Source organism: Cervus elaphus, chromosome 27, assembly GCF_910594005.1.
Source record: "Cervus elaphus chromosome 27, mCerEla1.1, whole genome shotgun sequence".
NCBI lineage: Eukaryota > Metazoa > Chordata > Mammalia > Artiodactyla > Cervidae > Cervus > Cervus elaphus.
In genome coordinates, this window is record NC_057841.1 from 61990832 (window position 1) to 62016675 (window position 25844).

Genomic DNA, 25844 nt, shown 5'->3' on the forward strand with positions numbered 1-25844 from the left:
CATCCCTCGGCGTGGGGCACGCGCCGCTCTGACCCGCCGGTCCCGGGAGTCCGCCTGTCGGCGAGCTCCGCCCCGTCCTCCACGGCCACTGCCCGCCTCCCCTCGGCCCTGACCGCGGACAATGACGAAGCTCGCGACGGAGGGTCTACGAGAGCCCACGCTGAGCCTCTCCGCAATTCTTCTTTTTTCCCTTTTAACTTAATAAATCTATGCTGCATTGTAACACCTAGCCAGCAAGAGCCACTGTTTCATCAGGATGGGCTTCAGCCTCTCCAGCACCTGCTCCTCCCTGCCTCTCTCCCCGTGAGAGTTCCTAAATTCAGGGCTCTGCGAGCTGTTTCTATAAATCTGATGTTCTGTAAAATTCTTTCACTTATTACACGTTGTCTAAATTTCACTTCTAAATGCTAAGCAACAGTTTGTCTGTGCTTCACTTTCAACTGCTAGATCAAATTCTTTCAACCTGACTGCTTTATTCTTTCCTAAAGTACTCAAATTAATTAAAGGATGTTACATATACTAGGAGATGACAACTCCCTTTCAAAGATATTAATCATTTTTTCCCAATTTTCCTTCTCCTCTTATCTGTTAAGTATGCCCTTTTTAGCCTGGTTTTCCTATACTCCAAAAAAGAGCGTGTGCGACAACCCTGAGAACCGCATCCAATGCAAAGTCGCGCCAGTCTCTCAGTTCATGTTTACAAGCACTGTGCTGTGGATGCTGAAAACCCTCTTTTCATCCTGTACAATTTTACTAAATGGGAGGTCACCTGAAACCAAAAAATGGTATTTCTCTGGGGGAACTGGGCAACATGGCAGTATTAGCAGTGATTATTCCTTGTGTCTAAATTAGACTGAATTTGCTTTAGGATAGAGAATACTGCCCTTCCCAATCAATACAGTATCTGTCACACTATGGAAGCTTACAAAATAAACAGTGTTACTAAGATGTCATCCATCTAGACTTCTGTATATACTCATTTTCTTTAATGTCAAGTAGCATTGATTTAAAATTAGTCAGTGTAGTTTTGAAAAAACATTTCCCAGAATGCATTTTTGACATCTGCTTTGAGGTAGATTTTTTTAGTATCATTGGAATAATATTGGAGTCCAATCTAAGAACCCACTCAAAAAAAAAAAAAAAAAGACAAGAATTCACTCTCTACTTATAGAATTTTAAGTCATATAGTTTTTCTTCCTCCTTTAATACTTTTGCTTTCCTACAGTAAAAAGAAATGGTATGAGAATCTGACCCTTGGCCACAAATCATTTTGGGGAATTCCTCAATAGTCTCACTCCAATTTTTTAAACAAGCAATGAGCAAGGTAATAATGACAGGGTTAATCATGAGATTCCAGAACTTCTCAAATATCTCCCATTACTCAACAATCCCTTTCTCTTTCTTTCCCTCCCTCCCCCCTTCTCTCCTTCCCTCCTGAAAGGGTCTTACTGCAAATGCAAGGAAAAAAACTGAGAATTATATTTCTGAGAGGAAAACCAAACTCCTTGAGATGCTTCCGACAGACTGGAGGGTCTATATTTACAGTTTCCTCATCTTTTTTATCCAGACTCAGGCAGAGACAGATGAACAGGAAGTGGTGGAAAGATCCCGGGAAAACTGTGTCATCGCCCCATCGAGCAGAAAGTGTAGTCCTCCTCTCTCAGAGAAGAGGAGCTCAGAAGGAAGGAGACGGGGGCATGGAGGAGGAAGGGCCACAGGACAGCTGAGGGGTGGCAGAAGGAGGGCTCTCCTGGGCCCCCGGCTCCCTCAGGCGGGGGTGAGCAGGTGACCCCAGCAAGGCCTGTCCGGCCTGGAGCACGTCCACCCTGCCACTCCCTGCTCTGAGCTTCGCCCCAGCTTAAAATGGGAGTAAAGAGAAACGACTTCCCCGGGTGCTTGTAGGACCAAATGGGTTAGCAGAGAAAGCTCTCAGAGAAGGGCCCAGACCCCCGAAAGCCCTCACTAAGTCATTCTTTAAGGAATACAACATGGCGTACCAGAGATCTAAGGACGTCAAATGTAGAAGGGGCTTGAAAAGGGCTTTTCAAAGCCTAGGGGAAGGAGAGGAATTATATGAGGAAAATGGTATTCTTTATCTTCTCAAAATACACAATTTTTTAAAAACAGACCTAGAAAATGGGCAAGGGAGCAGTTTTTGTTTGCTTGCTGATTGGGTTTTGTCTTGTTTGACCAAACATAAGACTCTCTAACTCCAGCCTCATAGTAACTCACAGGCAGAGTGTGAGGAGAATTAAAACATCTTGTCCACTGTCTGCCCCTGTTCCTTCCGTGACAGGTCAATACTGCTCGGCCCGCAAGGACTGGCTTAATGGCCGGCATCAGCTGCATACTGCGCGATTCATTTTCTTCGCAGGAAAGTCGGTCATCATTTTCATAAACATTTGCAGTCGCTGCCCATCTCTGCCGCAGGTGTTCCTGTGACACATCGCGCCGTTTTGTTGAGCAGCTGTCTGTGTGCTGTGTCAGGAGCTTGGCCAGCCCTGCCAATCTCTGCGATGACTCCGACAGGGAGATACAAGCCCCTAGCACGGGCGGGCAGTGATTCGGTCTGTGGTCAGTCAGGCAGGGCCCGGACGGAACCACGACAGTGAAACGTGTTTAAGAATGAACAGTGTGCAAGGGGCACAGAGCAAACAGAGGTGAGCGCAGTGAGGGGAGGGCGTCGAGGCCTGAGAGAGCAGGGGGCTGCCCTGTGGCCCAGGGGTTAAGAATCCCCCTGCCAGCGCAGGCGACATGGGTTCCATCCCTGGTCCAGGGAGATCCCGCATGCCGCCGAGCATCTAAGGCCATGCATCGCAACTGCTGAGCCCGTGTGTCCTAGAGCCTGTGCAGCAGAGAAGCCACCACAGTGAGGCACCCACGCACCACAACGGGAGAGCAGCCCTCTTCCCGCAACTAGAGAAAGCGGGCGCGCAGCCGCAGAACCCCAGCGCAGCCATAAATGAGTGAAGAGAATAGGAGCGGGAGACCTGGGCTAGAGGGATCTGCTGAGGCGTGCGGAAGTCCACATCTCTCTTGAGGAGCCATGAAACCTTGAGCAACTCTCTCCACTTCTCCGGGTCTCCTTTTCGTCTGAACAATGATAATAAGTGTATGATGTTGACTATGTGGCAGGCCTTGTTCTAGCAGCTGTACGTGTCAACTCATCCCGTCATCACAACAGCACGATGAGGTAGGTACTAAAAGCCTTGTCATCATCATCATAACCCGTTTTATAGAAGAGGAAACTGGAGGAGCAAAGATGAAGCAATTTAATCTTTGCTTAAAATTACTTAATCTTTAAGGTCTCCTACCTAGAAAGCAGAGGGTCAGAATTCCCAAATGGGCCCATGTGTCCAACCATTACGTTCTGTTGCCTCTCTGAAGAGGTAGGGAACTGGACCACAAAGGTGTGTCTCAAACTTTTCTTTGAAATGGACAAAAAGACAGACTATTTTATTTCTTTTATTTCCAGTCCTTCGTACACCAGTACTATTGTGAGGCTATTGCAAACATGAAGTATTAGAAAAATGAGCACAGAGTTGGATGTTCTCATGATGTCAGATTACTATAAAGCTTCTAAATGCTTCCCATGTCCATGTTTTTATCACAGACCAGAAACAAATGGTTCCCAGACCAGCCCCCGTCCATCAACCATGCTACATGTAGCACTAAACTAACGATCTCTGAATTCCAGCTCTGTGGTTGTAAAGGACGGAATTTTGAAAAACTGCCCATGGGTCCTCCTCCTCTCCAAAAACTCAATCCCAGTAGAGGCTAAAGTCAAAGTTAAATAGGGCACCTAAAATAGCAGTTATAAGTTAGAACCTTCCCTTCATTGACAGCATTTGCTGAGAACCTGTTTTGTTTTTAGCATTCTATCAGGTGTCATAGACAGAGAGACCAGGATACAGCCCCTTCCACAAATTCTGACTTTAGTTGTTGTTCAGTCACTTAATCATGTCCAACTTTTTGCGACCCCATGGACTGCAGCACGCCAGGCTTCCCTGTCCTTCACCATCTCCCAGAGCTTGCTCAAACTCATGTGCATTGAGTCGGTGATGCCATCCAACCATCTCATCCTCTGTTGTCCCCTTCTCCTGCCTTCAGTCTTTCCCAGCATCAGGGTCTTTTTTAATGAGTCAGCTCTCCGCATCAGGTGGCCAAAGTATTGGAGCTTCAGCATCAATCCTTTCAATGACTATTCAGGATTGATTTCTTTTAGGATTGACTAGTTCCATTTCTTTGTAATCCAAGAGACTCTCAAGAGTCTTCTCCAACACCACAGTTCGAAAGCATCACTTCTTCGGCACTCAGCCTTCTTTATGGTCCAACTCTCACATCCATACATGACTACTGGAAAAACCATAGCCTTGACTAGACGGACCTTTGTTGGCAAAGTAATGTCTCTGCTTTTTAAAACAGTGTCTAGGTTGGTCATAGCTTTTCTTCCCAGGAGCAAGCGTCTTTTAATGTCACGGCTGCAGTCACTGTCTGCAGGGATTCTGGAGCCGAGAAGAGAGGACAAAAGCCACAGTGGGTGCTATTAATGCAGGATTGCCCCTCACTGCTGACGACATTCAAAGCTGTAAGAGCAGAAAGAAGAGATGTTCTTTCCTCTCTCCCTTCAACCCCTTTCAAGAAACAGAAGGCATTTAAATTGTATAAATCTTAATTATGTCGAATTGACTCATAATGCCCTTCAGATCTACTGTATTCTTCTTCTCTCTACATTCATTCAATTAATTTCTGAGAGTTTGATATTGAAACTCCAACTAAAAATCTTAATTTATCTACCTAAACAATTGTAATATATAGTGAAACTACATGTAACTTTGTTCTGTATTTTCCAAGTGTCCTATAAATGTGTTATCATATTTTCATAATTTAAAAAATAAAAGAGAAAGAAAAAAAGGAAATAGAAGGAATGAAACCTGTGATTCCTAAGCCATCCTTTCTACCAGCTGAGTGCAGGGTAGGGAGCTGGCAGGGCAGCATAAAAACGCCACTGAGCATCTCCTGCACTGGATGCCGAGTCTGGAAGTTTTAGAGGACACCTCCGGTGCTGTGCTTAGTCGCTCCGTCGTGTCTGACTCTTTGCGACCCCACGGACTGCAGCCCGCCAGGCTCCTCTGTCCATGGGATTCTCCAGGCAAGAGGACTGGAGTGAGGAGGCATACCCTCCTCCGGGGGACCTTCCCGACCCAGGGATTGAGCCCAGGTCTCCTGCATTACAGGCGGATTCTTTACCATCTGAGCCACCGGGGGAGGCAGGACACCTCCTACAACTTGGTTATATTTCCTCTTTCAGTTGTTCTAACTTATATAAAACTTGACTTTTGGATACGGTACATGCCCTTTCAGTTGTTTATAACCTCCAAATAATCACCCTTATTATGCTTGTTGTTCAAATAAACAGCAAGCCAACTCAACATCTCCAGTGACTTCTGCTCTAAAAGGAAATCCTGGTTTTCAAATGCAGCCACAACTTACTGATCTGTTTTAGCTTTTCTCCCCTAAATTTGACTTATCTTCCCCAGACCGCCTGCAGAAGTACAGGGCGCTCTTCCCCCCTCTCCTCTCCAGCCCACCTGGGTGGCCTCTCCTCTGTGATTCTCTGTAGCACAGAAAGTTAAACCACCACTGGCTGTTCTTTCAGAGTCTTAGCAACGTGCCTATCAAATCAAGAGCAGAGAGAAGCTCTGGGGAGTTCATTTTGAGAAGGGATTCTTTGCTAATCCCTTCTCAAATAAACAGTGATGGTTTACAATTACTATTCCTTGCTTCAAGTTATAGTTACTTCTCTCACTGACTTCAGACTTCCGCTCCTTTGCAGTTGATACTTTGAAGAGAAAGACTCTAGAATCACTGAAGTTCAGCCCCTAAGTCTGTCATGTATCACACGTGTTAACTGTGAGGAAGCTGTAACCTCACCGGTGACCTACCTTGGCGTCTGGACAGTGCAGGGCAGCTGGAGGGGCTCAGTGAAGACCGTAGAATAACTGCCCCCTTGTCCTAGGCATCCCCCACCCTTTTTTGTTTCCAGGAAAATGCCTGAGTTGTTTTTACAGGTTGTTGTTTTACAGGTTTCAAACTTACTAAGGGCTTCCCAGGTGGTACTGTTGGTAAAGAATCCGCCCGCCAATGCAAGAGACATGGGTCAATCTCTGGGTTGGGAAAGATCACCTGGAGGAGGAAATGGCAACCCACTCGAGTACTCTTGCCAGGAAAATTCCCCGGACAGAGGCATCCTGGGAGGCTACAGTAGTTGTTAAAAAAAAAAAAATACACACTGCTCTTCCCGGAGGGTTCACGGTCTAGATCCTGTGAAGTTTACGCTGGAAGTATGTGTGCTTAGTCGCTCAGTCGTGCCAGACTCTCTGCGGCCCCATGGACTGTAGCCTCCCAGGGGAGGAGTGAGTGGGAATGAGAGGCTCCAGCCCAGTGAAGGGAGACACAGTGGGAATGAGAGGCTCCAGCCCAGTGAAGGGAGACACAGTGGGAATGAGAGGCTCCAGCCCAGTGAAGGGAGACACAGTGGGAATGAGAGGCTCCAGCCCAGTGAAGGGAGACACTAGACTGGATCGTGCAGGAATGGACGACAGCCAGAGGCACAGGGGTAACTCACATTTAGCTTAATATGGACAAGTGGATAGATAGAGAGGCATATCTAGGTATAGCTAGGGCCCGTATCTTGGTTTTTAGTAGCATTTTCTAACATTCGTCAGGGGTCCTTGAAAAAAATGGCTGATTAAGGGGTTGGGAAGAAAATACACAAGATGAACCTAGAGCACCTTCTAGTGCCAGCAAATTAAAAAGTGCTCAGAAAACAAATGATGGGGGCATGTCAGAGAGTCACAGGAGCCAACACCAGAGAGTGCCCAGTGGTGAAAGCAGGAACAATTTGAGCAATAAAATAAATAACACAGTATTAAATCATAACCCAAAGTATAAGATAAATATCCATGAGTCCACACCAATAAAAATTAATGATTAAATAAATCACTGAAAGGGAGAAGAGAGAAGTCTCCAGGCAGAAGAATTCCAAATAATTAATGCAAATATGCCATCAATGAACTGGAGCATAACTCCCCATTCCTTAACTGTGCATTGCATAGTAACTTCCTTTCAAAGAGTACAGCACGGTGGTTTTGTTTTGTCTTTATTGGGGTACAGTTGACTTACAATGCTGTGTTAGTTTCAGGTGTAGAGCAAAGTGAATCACTTATACATACAGATATATCCACTCTTTTTTTAGATCTTTTCCCATATAGGCCATTGCAGCGTATCGAGTAGAGTTCCCTGAGCTATACTATAGGTCCGTATTACTTATCTATTTTATATACAGCAGTGTGTAAATGGTAATCCCAGTCTTCCAATTTATCTGGCCCCTCGCTTGTCCCCCTCCCAGCCATAAGGTTATTTTCTACATCTGTGACTATTTTAGTTTCGTAAATAAGTTCATTTATACCCTTTGTTTTCGATTCCACATACAAGTGATATCATATGACATCCGTCTTTCTCTGTCTGACTTACTTCACTCAGTATGACAAAAAGTACGGCATGAAAAGGGGAGAAGAGCCCTTTATATTGGAGAAGCCTGACATTCTCAGGCAGCCAGGGGACAGGGCGCCGACCGTGATAGGCTATGTCGACAGATGCATCCTGAATATGATGAGGAACGACACTTTACCTCTGTGGTCTTCTTCCCTCCCAACCCGCAAGCCCTGACTAACTGTGAGGAAAACATTAGGCAAACCCAGATTGAGGGGCATCCTATAATGTACCTGGCCAGTACTTCTCAAAACTGTCAAGGTCATCAGAAACAATGAAGTCTGAGAAACTAAAGAGACGTGATGATTAAAGGTAATGTGATAGCCTGGACAGAATAGTAGGACAGAAAAAAGACATTAGGTAAAAACCAAGAAAACCCAAATAAAACATGGACTTTAGTTAACAAAAATGCATCACTATTGATTAATTAGTTGTGACAAGTGTACCATCGTAATATAGTAAGATACTGAATACAAGGTATGTGGTAACTCTCTGTAATATTCTTGTGATTTTTCTGTTAATGAAAAACTATTATAAAATTAAAGTTTATTAAACGTTCTTTTCAAAAAGGCTTAGAAATTACCCAGCATATATAGGTGTTCAACAAATGGCAGATTTATTATTTTTTAAATGACTTTTTGCCATTTTGAAAAGTAAAGGAAACATTTTTTTGGTTGAATTTGAACCTCTGTGATTACTTATGAGGCTGGATCTTTTTTTTTTTTTAATTTCTCTTTGCTTCTTACATTCATGCCTTATATCTAGTTCTTTGGCTTCTTGGTTAGGCTGTTGATCTGGCTTCTCTAGGATAATCAAACTTCCCAGTTTATCAGTGACTGTCTTCATATGTGTCTGTTGTCCCAGTTAATGATTATATGACCCCTTTTCACTTAGAAAGATACACCATACGGTAGCCCTACCGTGTCCCACCGCTGGCCTCCTGTATCGTGCGTCTCCCACATAACTGGCCCACCCATCTAGCTGCCAATCCTTCCTCTGTCCCTGCCCAGGGCCCACAACATGCCCTGATGATGAAACAGGGTAAACTTTTTGGTGGCTACTAGTCTTCTGCTAAAAATACTCAAAGTATTCTGTTAGATGACTGCATTTTTTAAAAGATACGGTCTTCAGGAGAAATTACAACCCAGTTCAGTATCACGATGCTCAATTTTCCATAGCTGGAAAGAACACAGTGTTCTAAATATGTGAAGTCCCCTCCCCAAATCCCGTGTTCTGAAGGACATTTTCTGCTGCTCCCGTCCTCTGAGCTGGAGTGCACTCAAGGCCACCCCCAGAGGCAGGCAGGAGGGTACAGAGTTGTATGCAACATCTCACAGCCTCCTCAGAAAGACAGCCTTCTTTCTCTCCTTCCCTCCTTCCCCTTTTCCTTCCCCTTTTCCTTCCCCTTTTCCTTCCCCTTTTCCTTCCTTCCTTCTCTTAGGTGCCTTTTACTTTTCCCTCTTATCTTCCTTTCTCCCTTCACCTCCTTCCACTTTGATATGAAGGTTGTTTACAGTTCAATTTACCCCCTGACTTCATTTATCATGAAGATAAACTCACTGGAGAAAACTAGAAAACAAAGATAAGCCAAAAGAAAAAAAAAATTCCACACCCACAGGTAACAATTACTGACATTTGTGTGTGTCTCTGTCTGTACCTGTCAGGGGCAGTGTACCTGGCTCTCACACATACTGGCTGCGTGACCTTGAACAAGCTGCTTAACCTTCCAAGTCTCAGTTTTCACATGTGTACAATGGGGATAAGTTATATATATATATGGTCAAAGTATACCATATATATATATGGTTAAAATATACCATATCATTATTTATGTCAGGATTAAACAAGATAATATATGTAAATCACTTAGGACAGTGCCAAGAACAGAACAGATGTGCAATAAGTGGTCAGCATTACTGAGAATATCTGTTTAATCAAACATGAGATCATACCAACATTCCAAATTTGGTACCTGGTGCTTTGTTCAATGAAATACAAAACTCTTTGTGATTAAATATAGATCTGTATTGTCATTTTTGATATTTATTTCTTTTGTTTTGCATTTTTATTTTGAAATATAATGATGGAAAGCATATGTTAAAAAATAATTACTGAACATAATATATTACCGCTACTTTAGATCTCCCAGAGGATTATAAACTTTCTCTGAGTTATCACCATTCTCACACATGAAAACAGGGCCACTGAAAAGTGACATCTGGGCTATGATGTGTTTGGTAGCCCCTTGCCTTTATAAGCCCCAGATCCTCAAACCTAGATGTGTCATCAGAGCCTGGGACTAAGCGAAAGGCTTAATAAGCTCCCAAAACAACCCACGTTAAATCTAAACAGTGTGACTCAACCAAGGATGAATTTTAGGTGGTGTTTTTGTCATTTTATTTGGGCAATTGCCTCTTTGGGGGGTTGTTGTTTGTGTTGTTCACAAGGATTCAACTTGTATTGGATTTCATAATTGAAAAATAAGAAATCAGAAAACAGTATAGAAGATGTAATTTCTGTTTACTCTTAGAAAACAGAACCTTAGAAACAACTTCAAGAGCAGAATCACAACACAAAGAAAGAGTATTGGGCTCTTCAGTATCTGACTAGAACTTCCCTGTAGAAAAGAAGTCTGGGAGGGCTCATCTGGGGGACGAACCTAGGCACATGTACTCTAGGAGGGCTCCAACATAATAGCAGTAATAGCCACAGTCCCGCTGTGACATCTGATGTGTCTATATGTTTCTGAATACATCTTCATATAGCATTCTGTAAAAATCAAACATAATGCTTATGAGTCAATTAAAGGAGACTTGATATAACAGAAATCTTCCTGTCAGCTGATAATATAGAAATCTTCCTGTCAGTTAGTAAGTCCATTCTATCTACTATAAGAAGTCCCTGACAGGGACTTCCCTGGCCGTCCGGAGGTTAAAACTCCGAGCTTCTACTGCAGGGGGCACAAGTTCAATCCCTGGTCTGGGAACTAAGATCCCACATACTGTGTGGCCCCAAAAAACAACAAACAAAACAAAACAAAAAAAAAGCTCAGTAACTAAATAATATTTCCTGCACTATTAAAAAACAAAATAACATAAAAATCCATGATGAATAAAATATCAAAGTTTAAAAACAGAAGACGTCTCTGACCAGGACAATTAGCACAGTCCCTGGCATTTCAGGCAGTGAGAAATAACCTGTTGAACTGACTTGGAGGTAAACTGCTGTAAAATGCGATATGGAACTCTGAATTTGGTTTATTGGTTACGTGGAGAACGTGTCTTCAACGTATCCTTCAGCTTAAAGCACATTTATTAAGGGCTTACCAAGCGCCAGATATTGTAATAGTTTTACTTGCCTGCCTCACTTTTCCCCTCCGACGCCTGCAAGGGAACTATTAGCATGACTTGACTCTTAAAGACAAGGAAACTGTGGCCGAGAGGTTAGTCACCTACCAAGGGCGCACACAGCAACAGGCGGCAGAGTGAGGCCGACAGAGGGCCACCCCTGGCCGCGTCTCTCCCGCGGGGGCATCCTGGGGCCGTCTGTGACACCAGGACCAAGTCCGGCCGCAGTCAGGCCCTCCTGAAGCTCACTGATGGTCAAGCTAAGACTGATGAGAAGAATTAACATAACACAAATGAAGGTCATGAAGTATGAGCATTTTGATCCATAAAGTGATTAGTAATTGAACTTATTCCAATTTTTGTACAGTGCACAGTTCTTTCAGAGAACTTTCTCTCAGCCCTTTCAGAATGCTTTCAGGAGTCTGAGGCAAGGAAGGCCTGAGAGATCGCAGTAAGGTTTCTCCGTTTAGCCCCTGACTGTGATAGCGCCTGAGAACAGGACGCAAAGTCAAAATAATAATATAAAAACAAAGCATCTGCCACCATACTACAGACTTTACCGCATTCTCATCGTATCTTCATAATTCCTAGAAGTATTTCTATCCTTCTACGGATCAGGAGACTGAGAAACTCGCAGGACAAGGACGGTTACTCAGCCACTCCGCTGAGTTCACGGGCTGACCCCATCCCTTCCTCTCTCTGGGAGCTCCAGCCAAGCTGAACTCCGTCCGTTGCCTTAGACCCCTCTCGCGGTGCCGCGGTGGGTGCACCGGCAACCTCCGGCAAAGCCGAACGGGCGAAGGCGCCCTCCGCACCCCGCGCGGTCCCACAACCCCGCTCCCTTCCCTCCGCTCAGGGCATCCGCTTCTCCCAGGTTCCCAAGAGCCTCATCCTGTCCAGGTTCTCCCTAGCAGGGAGGAGAACACTCCTGTCTTCCTGATGATAATCTACATCGTAAAGTGAACCCGACAGAGGCCAGGCACGACGCTAGGTACAGGCAGACAAATACGAATAGGAAGCTGACCACTGCAAAGAGCACACAGCTTGGCTAGGGGGAGCAGGAAGGGTGTCGCTATCCTAGAAAATGGGCGGAACAAGCTGTTTTTGTTTTTTAATAAACATAACAGCTGATAGATATAATTTGCAAGTCATATAATTCACCCATTTAAAATAGTCCAATGGTTTTTAACATATTCAGAGTCATGCAACCATCAACACAAGTGATTTCAGAACATTTTAAACACCCCCCAAAGAAATCCTGCATACATTAGCCTCTCCATTTCCACTACACCTCCTACACCAGCCCTAAGCAACTACTGATCCACCTTCCGTATTTATAGATTCGCCTGTTCTGGAGACTTAATATAAATGGAATTTTATAACATATGGTCTTTTGTAGTTCAGTGTTTTCAAGACTCATCCATCTTGTAGCAATTATCAGTACTTCCTTCTGACTGTTAAGTAACATTCCATTGTATGGGTATACCACATTTTTCCAATCATCCGCTGGCCAACATTTGGATGTTTCCTTCATCTGACTATTATGAATAATTCTGTTATGAATATTCAAGTAAAAGTTTTCGTGAGGACATATGTTTTAAATTCTATTGAGACTAACCCTAGTAGTGGAATTATTGGGTTTAATCCTGTGAGGACATGACATGCTCTTTCTAAAGAAACGGTACCATTTTACATTCCCACCAGCAATGGATGAGGGCTCCAACTTCTCCATATTCTCATCAGCACTTGTTATTGCCTGTCTTTTTTTTCCTAGCCATCCTAGAGAATGTGAAGTGCAATCTATTTCATTGTGGTTTTGACTTGCATCTCCCAATGACTAATGAAGTTCAGTTTTAGGCACCTCAAATTTGAGATGCCTGTGAAACATGTAGAAAGCTTCTAAATATCCAGCTTTAAATTTAGTGGAAATTCTAAACTTAGGATAGATGCTGTAGTTACACTTAGAAGCCATCAGTGTAATAATCTAAAAGAAAGCATTCCTATTTGTGGAATTTAGGCACTACAGCATTAAGTAGAAGTTATTTGGGACATGGGATTCTCCTAAGAATTACAAAATTGAACCACATGGGTAACTACTCACTCTTCACACCCAAGACTAGCCGTGGCGAAACTATAATCAGGTTTTTCATGTTTTGTGTTATGTCCATGGACTTGCTGAATTAGACACCCTGCCTGTGGGTTTAAATCCTGACTTACAGACTACATACTGCTTGACTTGGGAATATTTTACTTACCTTCTCTTAGTTTGTTTCCTTTGCTGTAAATGGAGAATAAGCATGTGTATCCCCATACTAAGGTTATTGTGAGGAATATAAAAGAAATAGAAAAGGGCTTGGTACATAGGAGGCACTCAGTTAATGAAGGTTGAATGACCAACTGAATCAATTCATTAATTAATAGAAATAATTGACAGAAAAGGATCTAGCACAGTGACCTGCACTCAGTAAGTGGTCAACAGTTACTATTCATGCTCAATACATGCAAGCTGTAAAGATGAATGTACCACAAGGGCAAACATTCCACTGCCACCACCATCCTTTGACCAGAACAGAATGTAAATGGTAGATGTCTTCATATGTTCTGCCCCATTGGCAGGTGGCTCCCCGTGGGCCTGTGAGACAGGAAGAACTCACGTCCTCAGTCACTCAGCTCTTTCAGCCAAGGAAACGTGATTTGTGAGCCGCCATGCTCACCATCCTCTTCCATCAGGCCATTTATGGCCCTTACAATTCCCCTCTTGATGAGAATACATAAAATATTATTGGCCCTGTGTGCCTACTGTATAATACATGGAACTTACAATAGACATTATTAAATATTGTTAAATGAAGGGCTGAACAGGTGCACTAAAGCGACAGCATGTAGGAAAGATTCATTAACCCTGCTGATGCCATAACAGGCTACGTTTCCTGATTTCTCCTTGCACAAAAATCATTGTTAAATGGTTCAAAGAGGGCAAGCAGAAAGGAAGTTCTGGGTTAAGAGCACTGCCCTCGGGGTCAGGAGTCTGGGTTTATATTGTCTCTGGCCTTCACATTACCTTGAGCAAGTCACTATACTCCCCTGAACATTGGTTTCACCTGTAACTTGAGAGTTTGGACAGTATCGTGTCTAGGTTCTTTCCCAACTCTGGCATTCTTTGAATCCATAAAAATACTCCATGCAGAATTTATTTCTACCACTCATTTTTCCCCTCAGGGAATTCTCTCTTCATTTTATCTGCACTGTGTTTTCAGGTTGGGTTGGATGAAACATCAAACACAAATAATCTCGAGGTAGAGCTGCATAAATTGCTTTTATTTGGCACAGATACCTCAGCCAAGTGCAGAGGGCTTGGGCAGCAGAGTGAAGTGATGTGGATGACAGAGAACAAATGCTCTGAAGCTAGAAAGTGGGCTCAGTGGTATCACAACAGGTACGCTTCCGCCCAGCTGGCAGGTCACCACTATTTCTACATCCAAAACCACTCCTGTTGCTGTCTCCACCCACTTCCTGTGCCCTGGTATCCACATGCGAGCTCTCCACCCTTTCCTTCACTTCTGCCTGGTTCTCTTGCTGTCTTTCCCTTCAACGCCTCCGCCACCGAGCGCTCCCAAGGGCCATAACAGACGTCTTCCCTGACACCGTATGTGCTCAAGCGCGTGGAGCACAACCGGAAAAAGAGAGGGGTTGATTCAGAGAAGACAGGAAGGTGGAGAGGGTTCTGCAGAGGACCCCAACTGTCTGCCAAGGACTTGTGCTCCTGTCACAGGTATTTGACACAGGCAGGCAGACAGACAGAACAGACAGATCCTTTGCGCAAACCAGCCAAAAACATGTAGAGTACTTCAATTTTTTCAATATGTTATTTCAAATAGTTTTTCTGATAAATAGTTGTAGACACTGGGCACTAGTATATATTTATTTTTAACAAAGAAAAATGATTACTGACTGTCATACTTCCTACATAATAAAGTGGCAGTGCTCAAGGGAAGACCTACCAAGGCAAGAAGCACTGTTAACAGTCAACCACAAAAAAAGCAGAGTCTCGATTCTGAAACTCTCAGAGGAGAGTGCAACGTGCCACATGTAATAGGGTGTTCAGAGCACTTTTCTGTGTATATACAAGATAGACTCCTGCATTTCTATGGTGGCATAAACTTATCCTCGTTTCATTGTTTCAATTCACTTTACAGTTCAAACTAAAAGGCATTTTAATAATTACAGTGCATATTAGCCTGAACTCACATATATGACTTTTTTGCTGCCTTCAAGACTTCTTAGAGCAGAAGAAAGATACCTTCCTATTTTTACAACACTGTAAACCCAAAGGAAACCTAAAAGGGGAGTAGATCAAATTATAAACCCAAGAGGAGAACTATCACATAACCCAAAACTGTACTGAACTTATATAAAGAGAAACTAATAGGTGAGTTTACCAAGAAAAATGAAAATTTGTTTGGCACATTCCTATCCTAGATAATTAATGTTTCCAAAAATAAAGTTAATTATTTATTCACACTAGTATATGAACCACAATCTGTCTTCAATAGGCTATTTTAGCTTTTTCTGGGGCAAACTATTTATTTCATTAATGAGTTTCATCAAATATTTCAGAAAATAATTTCCCGATTATACCTTCTGAATAATTCTCCACATGGTGAATTTATTCCTAATTCTTCATTTCTTTCCTATAATAAGATTGCATATCGTTTCCTTTGTCATGTGACTTCACAGAGCCCAGCAGTATCGGTAAACTAAAAGGCCACATTGATTTTCAGCTTAGCCATGTGACTTCTTCTACCCAACAGAATGTTAGTGGGCATGATGCAAACAAAGCCTTTCAATTTGTTTGCATAATCTGGCTTGGCCCTTGTGCTCTGTCATCTGTCATGAGAAAATCATGCCCTGGTAGCCCCTGATTCCAGAATGAGAGATACACCGAAGAGTCCTAAACCCTGCCATCAGTCTGAAACTGATGTGAAGGAAATTAAAAAAAAAAAAAATACATCTTGTAAACCACAAGATTTGGGAGTTGCTTGTCACATGGCTTTATCACAGCCAAAGCTGATTGATACACTCCCTCTGTATCAGTTACAAATGCCACAGTCACGCTGTGTAACAAAGCAACAACAGCAACAAAAGACATGTGACTTAATAACTACTCGTTGTTACTAATAACACGAAAATCATCTGGACAGCTCTGACCTCAGCGGGGTTCAGTGAAACAAACTTATGCCTCTGTAGTCAGCTTCAAGCCAGCTAGGAACCTTTTCTGATCTTGGCTAGACTCCGCAGCATAGCTGGGAACTTGGCTGAGCCAGGTGGGCTTACTCAGCTTTGCTTCCAAGGTCTCACCTTCCAGCAAACTACGCCTGTGGTCAGTACACAAGGTACTCTAAGGCCGAGGCTTTGAGCTGCAGCTTGAGGCCACTGTCCTTCTGCTGCACGCTACTGACCAAAGCGGGTCACAAGGCCTCCCAGCTTTAAGGGAGAGGAAGCCAGCGCCACCTCAAAGAAAGAGCTGCAGTCACATTGCAGAGGGTGTAGATACAGGGAAGGTACAACTTCAGAAAGAGCCAAATTAAGGGCTGGAGCTTATCTGGGAACTGTCTGTTCTTTTTATCAGGTGAACCAAATACGCCGTAAATACAGATGCTGCACACAGAGGTATTCCGTGAGTCAAAGAAACACTGAATGGGGCTTCCCTGCTGGCCCAGGGGCTGAGAATCTGCCTTGTGGTGCAGGGGACACCAGTTTAATCCCTGGTCCAGGAAGATCCCATGTGCTGTGGGGCAACTGGGCCCACAGGCCCCAACTATCAAGCCTGGGCCCTAGAGCCCAGGCACCTCAACAAGAGACCCCTCCGCAATGAGAAGTCCACAGCAGCAACTGGACAGTAGCCCTGCTCTCCACAACTGGAGGAAACTCAAGCAGCAGCAAAGACCCAGGGCAGCCATAAATACATATTTAAAAAAAGAACACCAAACAATTTCTGTGCCCATAACAGAGTCACACTGATGGCAGAGCCACCTTCCTCTGAGCATTTAATAGAGTCCAACTTGGACTCCTCATTTATTTTGTGTCCCTTCAACATTCCCAAATTCTGTTTATTCTGTAGAATATTTTTCATGTAATAGGAATGCTTTATTATTCATTTATAGACTTCTATTCCCAAAAGTATATGATCTAGATTGATTATAATGTGATTTTTAAGTCTTGTATGTTCCCCTCCAATTGTGGTCCCTGTTTTGTGGAACTTACAGACTGTAGTGTCTTTGTTGGAGAAGGCAATGGCATACCACTCCAGTACTCTTGCCTGGGAAATCCCATGGACAGAGGAGCCTGGTAGGCTGCAGTCCATGGGGTCCCGAAGAGTTGGACACGACTGAGCGACTTCACTTTCACTTTTCACTTTCATGCACTGGAGAAGGAAATGGCAACCCACTCCAATGTTCTTGCCTGGAGAATCCCAGGGACGGCGGAGCCTGGTGGGCTTCTGTCTATGGGGTTGCACAGAGTCGGACACGACTGACGTGACTTAGCAGCGTCTTTGTATTTTCCCATCCACCATGACTTGCTTAAAATTCTAAACTCCGCTGGTTTTAGATTGAGAAAAAAGTGACTTCTGCACTCAGTTTTCCTCTCCGTCCTCACTTGAGGAACCACTCATCTTATAATATTTTGTATCATATAAATAAAAACCGAGAAAATGCAAGTAAGGAAGCACCAAGCCAAGTGCTGGTCCCAGGGATTTGCAAGCTGGAGCCTCTGTCTTAGACCATCACGGGGGTTTTCCAGAACTCTACCCATGTCTGGTTAAATGAGGGCTACCCAAAGTCCAGTGGTATGCAACACACTTACCCCTTATAATCTTCTATTTTAATTAATACACCTCACAAGGCACAGGAAAATATATTCAAGGCTTTAAACTGAGAAAAAAGAGCATCAAGAAATCTGACTAAAACGAGAGACTACTGTGCGCTTTCAGAGAAGTCAGATCAAACACCACTTTGTAAGATTTGTAAGGATTAGAGGGAGCAGTGGAACAAGAATCTTTGTAACAAGATTGCTGGACCATTAGAAAACCAAAACGCACTTTCTAAAGCAGTCCTTTGATAAAGCCTCCTCTCTTGGGAAGGTCTTCAGTCAGTCATCTCCGGGCAGTCAGCAGTGGTAGGCAGGGCTGGTCCTCCGAGAAAACCTCTTACCCCGCATGGATTTGCCCTCAGGTCTGTGGATCTAACGGCTCCCCAGATTCTTGGAAAAACGGTGCTGGACGGATTGGAACCGTGACTTTGCTGTGCATGAACAAACACATGCGTATCACCTTTTCTCTGCCAGTCTCATTGCTGAGCAGGCTCAGGGCAATAAATGCTGAGTAATTTTATGATGGAGAGGGTATGAGAAAAGACTCCACGAATGGATGGAAGAATAAAGGAAAGAAGAGAAGAGGCATTCTTTTTATCTTTTCAGTTTTTGAATGTTTATATTTTGGATTGCCACTATGAGTAATAGGTAGCCTGTTACATCCATTACATTCTCGAGCATCCATAAACCTATTTTTTTTTTATTTTTAATTGGAGGATAATTGCTTTACAATGTTGTGCTGGCTTCTCCCACACATCAACACGTATCAGCCACAGGTGTACACAGGTCCCCGCCCTCTTGCCCGACCTCCCACCCCTCTAGGTTGAAAGCGAGCACAGGATGAGCTTCCTGCGTCACAGGGCGCATTCCCACTAGCTATCTACTTTACGTATGGTGATACGTAGGCTTCCATGCTCCTCTCCTAATCTGTCCCTCCCTTGAGGAGAGGCATTCTTAATCACACTGCAGCCCAGTTCTTCTCCCTCCGTGGAGAGAGCAACCATCACGTTTGTTCACTGACCTGTCCCCACCACCAAGATTCTTAGGGGTTATGAAACCAAACGCCTCTAGGGGGCAGTAGGCAACATAAAGAAACAAAGTAGGTTAAAGGGGCCTGATGGGCCCCTTGTCCGTCCATGCCCTATTTAAAAGAGAGAGTCATTTCCGACTCTTGCCATGTAGGAATGTGGAATCCCAAGACATCCAAAGATGAAGGGACACAAAGAAAGGTATGATTAAGAGGTTTTGGGAAACGGGAGATTTTATGTGAAATTTTTCCATTTCAGAATGTTAAAAACAGCGGCAGGCCAAAGAAACTATATCTGCAGGCTGGATGCAGCAATTTGGATCCTCAATTTGCAATATACATTTTAGGACAGTGCTTCTCAAAGTGTGGCCTACAGATCAGCACCTGTCCACACACTATTTGTTCCCATCTGTGGCAAGATCGGAAGCCAACGCTGAAGGCTGTTGAGTTCAGCTGACATCTTTTTCCATAGGGAGATTGTTCCTTACAGAAGACACAGGGCATTGATTTACATTCTGGCACAAGCTCCTGATCTCATTGTGGGTGAAATCTGGAGGAGCACTACTCCAGAAAATATCATTCAGGGACCCTTCTCATGGTACCATCTCAGAGAACTAAGAACCAGTACCTTGGCTCCTTGAAGCCCAGTACTCTGTGAAGGACGGGGAAGGGAAAAGGAGAGAGAACTCCGGTAGGGTCCAGAAAGCTGCTCACAGGAGGCCCTGGGCTAAGTCAGGGCAGCAGGACCCGCCTGGAGTCAGTGGATCTGAGCGTACAGTACGGGGAGGCAGGAGGTCAGCCACCAGAACAATTAATTCCTCTTGTCCTTCTCCCAACCTACCCAGCACCTGGACTCTCTCAGGCACCCGAGAGCTGGGTCTCAGAGTTGGCCCAGATATATTGCACGTCATGGATGTTCTTTAGTAGAACTTACTCATTTGTTTATTGCTCATTTGCTCATCAGTACCACCCCATCCCCAGTCCCACCACAGATTACAAGCTCCAGAGGCACAGGGTGTCTAGACCAGGGCCGAGCCCATAGTTAATACTCAGCAAATATCAGATGAATGAATGGTGTTATAGCAAAGTTACATAAGACAGGAGCATGCATCATGCTAGTTAGACTGATAAAACATTTTTTTTAAAGATGCTTCCAGAAGCTGACATGTACCTTTCTCAGGAACTGTTGAGTAAAGCCTGTTTGCATTTCGGTCAAACAGGTCAAAAGAGAAGTTCAATGGTCATGGAATATGGTACGGGATATGCTTGAAAGCCAAGGTCTTTGTAAAAAGAAAGATTGAAGTTGGTAGATATGAGAATTCAGAATGAGGGATCCCAGACACTGAGCTATTAAGCTATTGATTGAGAGTCTTTTAAGAATAGATTCATTTGTTTAAGTTTAAGAGAGACTCAGCCCAAAGGTGGAAGACCAGGGAATGACCTCAAGTTCTGTGCAAGCCTATGTGTACGGCTAACGTTAGAGCAGAGAATGGAGCTATGACCGTGAGTTTGTTGAATGACTGAGAGGTTGAAATCTCCCTCTTGTTCCCCAAAATTCCTGAAACTAACACTGCTTATCAATCATACCACCTTTCTTACAGTCTCTTGGTCTCCTTTGTTCTCTCATAATTTCAGATCCATTATGTTGGAGTTTTGTAGCCTCTTCTAATATTAAGAAACTCATTATTTTTCCAATCTCCTTAACCTATTTCCTCCTACTCCCAGTACTAGTAGAAGAAGAGGGTCACTCTAAATGCTTTTTGTAAGTCTTCATTCTATGCTCATCATTCAAAAGATCCTTCTTTTGAAACATATCAATTATTAATATCATCCTTCCCAAAACTTCATCACCATCTTCTACTAGAGCCTTTCTCCAACTGCCTCAAAGGCTTTGATGCTTGGCTCAGAATTTTCTAGTTTGCCCTACTCCTGCCTGAAGCCATATTAATTTCAGGGCTATAACAGTCATTATTATATTAATCATTATGATGCCTTCTATTTATTGAGTGCCTACCATGTGTTCATCACTATGTTTTTTTCTTTTTTTTTTTTACTATTTTATGTTATTTCTGGCCTAGCTGGGTCGTTACTCTGCAGCACTGGGGCTTTCTCTAGCAGCAGAGAGCAGAGGCCACCCTTTGTCACGGCGCGTGGCCTTCTCTTTGCAGTGGCTTCACTCATTGCAGAGCATAGGCTCTGGGTGCATGCATTTCAGTAGTGGCGGCTCACAGGCTCTAGAGCACAGGCTCCATAGCTGTGGTGCATGGGTCTAGTTGCCCCACAGCTTGTGGGATCTTCCCAGACCAGGAATCAAACCCATATCGCTTGCATTGGCAGGCAGATTCTTAACTTCTGACCTACCAGGGAAGTCCTACTATGTGGTCTCTAGTCTATCTTACAGATACTAGTTCTAACCTATAACAACCCACAAGGTGGGTTCCATCCTCCATTTACACAAGGATGCACGATTCAGAGAAATTACATACCTTGCCCAAAGTCACAATCAGCAACAGAACCAGAAGGTAAACATAAATATCATTTGTGCCAAAGTTCAAGCTCCTTCCAAGCTTCCCTAATAATAACAAAGATGGTTATCATTTTCTGAATGGCCACTATGCAATAGCCATTGACTTTATACTAACTATTTCTAAATCACACAAAACCTCTGCAGTCTAAATCATTCCCACTTTAAAGACAGGAAAAGTGAGGCTCAGAAATGTTACGTAACCTATTCCAAGTCACACTAGTGGTCAAAGATTTAAATTCAGGTCACTCAAAGTGAAACATCTCAGTTCACTGCCTTGCTAAAACTCTACTCCAGTTTTCTGTCACTGCATATAAACCACCCAGATCTAATGGTTTAAAACCAGTAATAATTATATATTTTCCTCTAAGATATACAAGTTGGGCAGGGCTTAGCAGGGAAAGCTCCTCTTTGCTCCATGTGACATCAGCTGAGGTAGTTCAACAAGGTTTGAAGATCTTCTTCCCAATGGTTCACTTTGAGGACTGCCAAGTTGGTGGTGGATTTTGACTAGTTCTTCAGCCTGGGCTGAGAGCCACAGGCCTGGTTGCCTCTCCATGTGGATCTCTCCACATGGCCTATGCTTCCTCAACACATAGGAGCTGAGTTACAAAGACAAGCATCCCATGAGAGAGATAGATAGAATTTGTACACTTTTGATGATCTAGTCCCAGAAGCCACACAGCATCATTTCATTGCATTTTATGTTAGAAGTCAATTGCAAAGTCTGGCTCATATTTAAGGGGAAGTGAATTAGACACATAAGAAGGAATATCAAATAATCTACAGAAATGTTAAAACCTACCACACACACTTCTCCCACAATTTCTCACCGATTTCATCTCCACTCTGCTAACCTACCCATGAAAATAAAAACACTTTAGCTTACTCGGTATCACTGAAGACAATGTCAAACACAAGAGTTTGCCTCTGGCTCCCACCTTCTTTAACTGCTTCCTGTGCTCACCTCTCTCACTACCTTGCTCCTGAACTTGACCTTCTCCATCAAACACTCTAATCCCTTCCTCCATATTTTCGAGTCCTTCATCTGTTTCGGTTCCATGGTCATGAATTTCACTGTTGCCTTTTCTAGCACCTTCACACTCTCTTCATTATCTATTCCTTTTTTATCACTTGTAGTCTGTCTTCTGCACAATTCCTCTCAAATTATTTACTCAGAAATTACCAGTTACCTCCTAATCATTACCTAGTCTCATTTCTCATTCTCATTCTTATGTGATTTGATACAGTTGCCTATTCTGACTTCCTTCAAATTTCTTCCTCTTTTTTATATCCTGGGATTTTTTTTTTTTCCTATCTCTGTTCACTTTACCTTAAGACAGTAGCCTGAAGCAAACCAATAGGAAGGCTGGTCCTAAAAGCAGAACAGAGTGTAAGCAAGTGTTGAATGATAGCACAGCAAAGCAGGTTGCCATATATATAGACCAATAATTATGGTATTCTCACAAGGAGCAACGGATTGTGGTGAGAAACCTTGCAATGGCCAACATTTCTATGCCTGCACACAAGAATCTGCCCTAACCCCTGGGATTGGGATTCACAGGAAAGCACTGTTTCTTAGGAAAAATGCACACTAGTTCTGAACTTTCCTCCGCCATGGAACGTTTAGAGCATATGATGAAAGCTCTAGATCCTCCCTTTGGGATAAAATGTTTTATTCCAAAAACACAAATGTTTGATTATGGGGGCTAAGATACATCATATTAGACTTACTGAATTTGAGGTGTCCACAGGATTCCAAAACAGAGTTTGCTAGAAGACAGTTGAACATACAGCCATGATGCTCAGAAGAGAAGTTTAAAATGAACTAGAGACTGGGGAGGCAATAGTTATAGGACAGTGAATACCACTAGACGGACGTTATTGCCTCAATAGTATAAGTATAGTAGATTTCCATGTATGTTAAGGGTAGATTCTTGAGAAACCCTGGAAAGTCAAGGGGAAAGTAAAGTACATAAAGAGACTGAAGATGAGCAGCCAGTGGGTTGGGAGGAAAACCTGCATGTAGATGTCAGAGAATTTCAAGAGGAAAAGGGTTTGTGACATTCAATAAATATTCATTAATCGCTTTTGTATTACGGATTGAGGATACAGAAGTTGAAACTGGGAGCAAAATTGTCGCCACCACGTTGCCTCCGCGCCCGTGAGCCTCGAGCCTCTCCCTAGGCTCCAGGCTGACGGGTGCGCCGCCGAAGCGCGCGTCAGCCACGTGGGAGCGGCCACCGTCCTTGCCCCGCCCTCAGCGCGCGCCGTCGGCTGCGTGTCCGGGCATTTGAATTGCGCTTCCGCCATCTTTCCAGCCCTCAGTTAGATGGGCGCGGAGACGCTTTTGGAAGTAACATCGTAATGGCTGCCCAAGGAGAACCCCAAGTTCAGTTCAAACTTGTATTGGTTGCTGATGGTGGTACTGAAAAAACTACATTCGTGAAATGTCATCTGACTGGTGAATTTGAGAAGAAGTATGTAGCTACCTTGGGTGTTGAGGTCCATCCTCTTGAGTTCCATACCAACAGAGGACAGATTAAGTTCAATGTGTGGAATACAGCTGGTCAGGAGAAATTTGGTGGACTGAGAGATGGCTGTTATATACAAGCTCAGTGTGCCATTATAATGTTTGACATAACATGGAGAGTTACTTACAAGAATGTGCCTAACTGGCATAGAGATCTGGTACGAGTGTGTGAGAACATCCCGATTGTGTTGTGTGGCAACAAAGTAGATATTAAGGACAGAAAGGTTAAGGCCAAGTCAGTTGCCTTCCACTGAAAGAAGAATCTTCAGTACTATGACATTTCTGCCAAAAGTAACTGGAACTTTGAAAAGCCCTTCCTCTGGCTTGCTAGAAATCTGATAGGAGACCCTAACTTGGAGTTTGTCGCCATGCCTGCTCTTGCCCTGCCAGAGGTGGTCATGGACCCAGCCTTGGCAGCACAGTTTGAGCACGATTTAGAGGTTGCTCAGACAGCTGCTCTCCCAGATGAAGAAGATAACCTGTGAGAAAGTGAGGCTGGGGCTCAGCTCAGAAATCTAGTTTTAAAGGCAACTGTCCTGTGATGTCAGTGGTGCAGTGTGTTTGCCACTTTATTATATAGCTAAGCAGAACATGCGCTTAATCTTTGGATACTGAAGGAAACAGAGCTTTGGAGTGAATGTGGAAGTTTAAAAAAAAAATTCAGTTTTTGGACCTGCATATTTAGGTGTTTTGGAACACAGTTGTTTCCTCCTTGACTTTCAAATATAAGACTGCTGTAGTCGCATGACAATATTCAGAGGTGCAATCTTGTTTGTTACTGTCATTCCCATTCCTTTCCGTTTAGAATCAGAGTAAAGTTGTATTTCAAATATCTAACAAAAAAAAAAAAGCAAAAGCATGACCTATGGGGTGAAGAGACATTTAATTAGTCATTATGAGTATGATGAGTTAAATCAAAAATTCTCTTTGGAAAGAGAAGTTGTTCTCTGCTCTCCTAGGCAGTTGGTCTGAAGTCATTTTATTGACTCGGGTGTCATTGACTCAGTCCCAATGTGTTCAGCCTAATAACAGTCTACCACTTGTGCTTATGGGCTCCCTAGTGGCTCAGTCCCTTGGACTGCAAGGAGAGCCAACCAATAAATCCTAAAGGAAAACAGTCCTGAATATTAATTGGAAGGGCTGAAGCTGAAACTCCAATATTTTGGCAACCTGATGCAAAGAAACTGATTCATTGGGAAAGACCCTGATGCTGGGAAAGATTGAGGGCAGGAGGAGAAGAGGATGAGAGAGGAGAAGATGGTCGGATGGCATCACCAACTCAATGGACATGAGTTTGAGCAAACTCCGGGAGTTTGTGATGGACAGGGAGACCTGACATGCTGCAGTCCATGGGGTTGCAAAGAGTCAGACGTGACTGAGTGACTGAACTGAACTGAGTGTCTCAGTGGTAAAGAATCCGTCTACCAATGCATGAGACTCATGTTCAATCCTTGGGTTGGGAAGGTCCCCGGAGAAGGAAATGGCAACCCCCTCCAGTATTCTCGCTTGGAAAATCCCATGGACAGAGGAGTCTGGTGGGCAATGTCCATAGAGTCACAAAAGAATTGGACACGACTTAGTGACTAAAGAACAACGACGACGACCTGCACTTACACTTCACTCCTGCCGCTGCAACATATGCCCTGAGCAGCTGATTTCTGCTCCTCTCAGCTGTCCTCTTCTATGCTATACTGGACAAGGGCCCAAGGCTAGTTTAAATCCAAGTGCCACCACACTACACATTAAAGAGCTACACACACACTAATGCATGCTAAGTTGCTTCGACTGAAGCAACAGTTGTCCGACTCTTTGCAACCCTATGGACCTTAGCCAGCCAGTCTCCTCTGCCCATGGCATTCTCCAGGCAAGAACACTGGAGTAGGTTGGCATGCTCTCCTCCAGGAGGTCTTCCTGACCCAGGGATCGAACCCATGTCTCCTGCATCTCTTGCATTGGTAGGCAGGTTCTTTACCACTAGCTCCACTTGGG

The 25844-nt window shown here is 43.7% G+C and overlaps 1 protein-coding gene and 1 pseudogene across 1 annotated transcript in view; both read left to right on the forward strand.

The window, feature by feature from the left end:
- CDH20 (cadherin 20) overlaps positions 1-25844 on the forward strand; it is a 202853-nt gene that overhangs the window by 87037 nt on the left and 89972 nt on the right. The window lies entirely within an intron of this gene.
- On the forward strand, positions 23690-24340 carry LOC122684873 (annotated as a pseudogene).